The sequence below is a fragment of the Rhagoletis pomonella genome, unplaced genomic scaffold (assembly GCF_013731165.1).
Source record: "Rhagoletis pomonella isolate Grant_MI unplaced genomic scaffold, Rhpom_1.0 Rhpom_scaffold_00002, whole genome shotgun sequence".
NCBI lineage: Eukaryota > Metazoa > Arthropoda > Insecta > Diptera > Tephritidae > Rhagoletis > Rhagoletis pomonella.
Window position 1 is genome coordinate 40,961,230 of NW_023458556.1, and position 5,753 is coordinate 40,966,982.

A 5,753-nucleotide genomic window follows, 5' to 3' on the forward strand; every position below is an offset into this window, starting at 1 on the left:
TTCACTAGGAATTCATTAGCACCAAGCGTACTAATATTAAAAAAAAAAAAGGATTTTAGTTGGCTTTTCATTTTCGCGCTAAAATTGGCGCAAAATGCCATTGGCTAACATTAATGCTGCTTGTTTTTGGCATTTATGCGTATTATTACTTCCGCTGTTGAGCGTGCGGTATTTTCCCACGCACATGCGCATCCATGCAAATGTACATACATACATACATACATATTCATAAGTGTGTATAAAAATGTTCGCGACTTAGGTAGCGAAAATTCAGGGAAAACGATTTCGCTGGATTTATCTATCCCATATTGCTGGATCTAGCCAGTGTTGCCAGAGAAAAATTTCGTTTGGAGCTAAAACGGCCGAAAAAGAGCTAAAAGGAGCTAAATACTACTAATAGTAGCTAAAATGAAGAGCTACATACTTTTTTCTAAGGTTGAGCATTTATTGGCGTAAGGTTGTTTTTACGTTTTCGGCAATTCTAATAAAAACAACGAATTTTATAAGTTTAAGTGCTGAAAAAATAAGGTGCATATATTTCGAATTCGATGCTATAACACTTATAACAGTGAACTAAAATAATTTACAAACTGCTAAAGTCTGTAATTTCAGATATTTGAATTTAATAAGGTAAAATTAGTAAGGTAAAACAAAATCCGCGCTATCAGAAAAAGGATTTATTAATTTTTGAATTCTTTAACCTAGATCCAAGAGTTTATGGTGGTTAACCTGCATCTCGAAATTTTCCATTTTATCAACGCTTTAGTTTTCGCTTATATTTACCAAATACAACTAAAACTTTCTGGAGCTAAAAAAGTGCTAGATAAATTTGAAAAGAGCTAAAAATAAGAGCTAGGAGCTAAAACCCAATTTACGGAGCTAAATAGAAAAATTTAGAGCTAAATATAGCTCCGGAAGCACCAAAATGGCAACACTGGCTCTAGCACCGGCAACAATGAAATTTACATACATATATACATACATATGTATTAAAATGCAGTAATATGAAAGTGATCGGAAGCAATGTAAATGGCAAGGTATGTCAAAGTTAAGCGCCAATGAATGGGAAATATTGGCAAGTGCCAAGTCAGAGGCGTAACTATAGGCGGCAGGGCTCGCAAAATGTCCGACATTTTTGCCGTTAACGTTACAGTCGGACGTATATTTCTGTTTATATTTCAGAAACGTTGCGTAAAACCCGAAATTTTTTTATTTATCCTGATAATAAACCTCAAAAGGTACGTTTTATATGCAGACATTTATTTCCTATATTTTGTTGTTTTAAAGATAAAGCTGGTTTTAAGTGGTATTTAACGTTACATTTTTTGGAAGTCAGTTATATATAACGTCACACATACGGAAAACTTGGTGAATCCTGCAAAGTTAGAAATTAAACTAAAGTATTTTAATAATTACCAAGGTTCAAAGAAACTATAAGAATAATAAATTTTGGATAATAACTACACGTTGATGATAAATCTATAAACCGAAATGTGTGGCCTTTAACGTTACCTACTATCCCTGCAGGGAAACCGGAAACTAGAGAATTAAACTAAAATGGCCACACTATTGTTAATAGTTTTGGGTAACTATTCAAGTGGCTTATTAACCCTCGAGTACTAATGTTCGTCAATTCGACGACTACTAATTTCATTTTACTCTTTTTTCTTTCACTGAGTGGTATGAGTGTGGTCGAATTTTATATAAGGTTAGTCCTTTATCTTTTGTTGTTGAAAGAAGATATTTTGTTTTGTTTGGACTATCGGAGTGTGTTTTTCTTTTTAATTAACTGCTTGCCGAAACGAAGTTGAGACTTGTGTCTCATGCGCAAAACTAATTTCTAATTAAAGTTTTGCTGTTTTTTCTTTTAATACGAATATAATTTGTTTCTTTTTGCCTTACACGCTTATAAAAAATACATAAAATAGAAGCTTATGTGAAATATATTGAATAAGCAATATTTTTGAGTTTTTATGAACCTAAACGTTTTTTTATTATTAAGTTCAAACATCAAGTTTATAAGTTCAATAATATGTATAACATTTAGTTTCCTTTTGTTTTTTTTTAATTATATGGTTTTAACAACACCTCGTCTAATCGACGATCATTAGTACTAACGTAAGTAAAATATGGTTAGTATTCAGGGTTAAAATTAAATTAAAACGTGACGACTTTTACTGAGAGGGCCCCATCCAAAGAATTTGCCACGGACCTCAGATGGTATAGTTACGCCACTGATGCAAGTGTACCTGAAGCGCAGCGCCAGCAATTAACCGACTTCCTTCTCTGCTTTAATGCTACAAAGGCAACTCAACACTAATGCGATTAACGCAGGGGCAATGTTGGACGAGTATGTATTGTGTATGATGTGGGGGGGGGTTTGGAAAATATTTTATTAAAGAGCACATCGGGCTTCCGCGGCTTTTAGGTTGTACGATAATAGGTTTGCATCAAATACATAGCTGATCGGTTTCACCTATAATACCTTTAAAATAGTGACGTTCGTAATGATGAAACATCAAATATAGGTATATATAAACTTTTCTGGACAGCAGAGCTCTATTTGCTCTGAATCAGTTCTCAAAAAACATACTATACTTACATTGTATAAAAATTAATAAATTGGTACGGTGGGCTCTTCTTCATTTGTGATTTTGGATTTTGCGTTCACGATATTCGAATGGAAACAGGGCTGGGAATGTAATGCCACCGCTGTCCTTTACTTCAGCTTCAATCAAGTGGAAGTCATCAATTTATATGGATTATGGACATTTAAAGCTATTAACTGCTTGTTTACCTCCATTATTATCAATTGGTTGTGGTGTGGCGAAAAGTGCTTGCGTTTTGCAAATAAATATACTTCACATACGTATATTGATGGCAGCGATTCGGTAAATAATTAAGAGTGACGTGTTGAGTGCGAAAGTTTGTATTTAAATTTGTGTGTAATGCGGTTGATAGACATGTTGTCTGTTCAGCCGTCTGTCAATCCATTCATTGAAGCAATTCAATGCGGTCGGTGATCAAATAACTTGGGGAAAACCGCAGCGAGCTTTTATTTCCGCTTGAATAAGAATCTCATGAAATTGCATATGCGCCAAGCGTTTAAAGAAATGGACACACAGAGCTGGGACCAGTGATCGGACTTGAAAAAAATATTCTGTGTGGTAGAATCTGGAAAAAAATGTGGTAGATTTCAAAAAAATGTGGTAGATCTCAGGTTTTGGATCAAACTTTGTACAAAAAATAAAAAAAAACCAGCAGGGTTTTACCTAAATTGCAAACTTTTTAATTAGACTCTAAAAAAATTTAATTTTGAAGTTGCTAAAAATTGCATTGAGTTTTGGCAATTTTTCTTCCTTGACTGTGTAAAGCAGTTTTTTCCATATCAATATATTTTTCGAACATATTTCAAGAGATTTCTGCAACCTTCCGGAGAGCTGTCAGCTTTTCTTTTTATCACATCACGATGTAGCGAACAAATGTGGCACGTTCCAAAAACCGCTACTTGGGATTTACAGATTATGACAATTCTCAAGTAAAAGTAAACAACGCCTCAAAAACTTTAGATGCATTTAAATTTGCTAATCTTTCACAAAAAATCGCCGTTTTTTCAACTTTTTCACTATTAATTCTTTTCGACGTTTCCTGTCGAAATATTTATTATTGAGAAAATTTACTATTTTACAGTTTATTTTATCCTCCCATTCGGCTTTGTTTACTTTTACTTGAGAAATTTCATCGCCGCCGGGTATGCAGAATCTTGTATTATATCATTCTTGTTACAATATAGTGTTTAGTGTTGGACAATTTTTGCTCTTACGATTAAGAAAATTATGTCGACCAAAAATAAAACTTCTCAAAAACGCGAATATGTGGTAGATTTCAGACCTTGTGTGGTAGATGTGGTAGATGCTCAAAAAAGTGGTAGATCTACCACAATGTGGTAGAAGTCCGATCACTGGCTGGGACTATCCGCATATTCGAATGTCCGGATATCCATTTCGGATTATTCGTTGACACGGATAAAATCCTGATGGTATGGATACGGTTAATATTCGTATTTTCGAATATACAAAAAAAAAATGATGAACAACATTCGTTTATTCAATTATGCACACTATAGAACGGTTTAGCTCTTGACGGACTTGAAGTTAACCCCTTGTTTTGAAGCGTTTTGTCACAATACAAACAAATGGCACTATTCTTGTCATCACTTTTTTGGAAATGCTACAATTTGGTAAGGCATTAACCAGGACAAAAATTATCGTACTGCTTTCAATATTCAGTTCACGATGAGGTTGTTCACACTTGCCTGGGTATCAGGTTATGTGGTTATATTTTTTATTCGGTTTACAACAATAAAATACCTTGCACAATACTTCAAAGAAAATTATATGAAGTGGTTGACACGAACTCGTGAAGAAATTTCTGTACGAAAAATAAAGAAAAATCTGAAAAAATTCTGCAAGAAATTCTTCACATAGCAGCATTATTTTTATTGCTTTACCGATTTTCTTCTGAAATTTCATAAAAGAATCGAAGTGTGCACTGTTTAATTCATTTTAGAAAATTAGGCAAAAAATCGGATGAGATCCTTACGAATTCTTTAAAATTCCTCTTCAATTCAGAATACTCTAAAAAAAATGGTTTGCGGGGCTGATAACCAGGCAAGTGTGAACAACCTTGATATTTCAAACGAGATTATTTTTACGAAATGATATTTTCAGGCGCCCATATATATCGACTGCTGAGTGGAAGATCGACCCATCTCGGCAGCCAGTTCGAAAATGCCCTATCTCAAAAAACTTTTCAACAACGGCCCATTTCAGAATTTTGTTTAAGAAGGCCCTATCTCAGCAGTTAAGTGAAGAACGCCCTATCTCAGAATTCGGTACAAAAACGCCCTATCTCAGCAAATTTTCAATATATTTTCATTTTAGAAAGGACGTTTTTGAACCGAATTTTGAGATAGGACGTTCTTTAATAAAATTCTGAAGTAGGACGTTTTTGAAAACTTTTCTGAGATAGGGCGTTTTCGAACTGGCTGCCGAGATAGGCCGATCTTCCACTCAGCAGTCGATATGAAGTAGCAAGTTTGCTGTACGCATAAATTTCATTGTAGAACTTTTTAAGTCGTTTGTAGAGCCTTTGTAATTCACAAAAGAATTTTGGAAATTAAAAAAACTTTGGAGAACTAACGAAAAATCCGGATCTTTCATTTAGGTCTCCGGATATTCGAATATTCGGTTTATCCGAATAGTTGAAAAATCCGAATCAAATTCCCAGCCCTAGTGTTTATACATATGTATAAGTATTTACAAGGCATGTATTAACGTATATGCGAATGTTTAAGGTTGTACATTTTTGATGAATTTGTTCAATTTAAAATTATTTATTTAATTTCCGAAAACTCTTATATTAAGTACTTATTATTATTGTATTAAATACTTACCATTCTGTTCTAATTTGTAAAATTGTCGCACATTCAATACTTTCCAAATCAAATTATTGATTTCTTGTGAATTAAAATTTGCAAATAGCGAACGTTTTGTGAACTATGTATGTATGTATGCCTGCGAGTCAGCATAACTTTTCGACTAGTTTTAAGTTGGCTTTTTGCCGTTAACTACAAGTACAAAAAAGCTAATTTCGATTGGTAATTTTTTTCAGCAGGGATGTGAAGTTAAATATAAGTATGTATTTCCTTGCTCACTACATATCCCTACAAGAATTGTGTGATGGAAACTAAC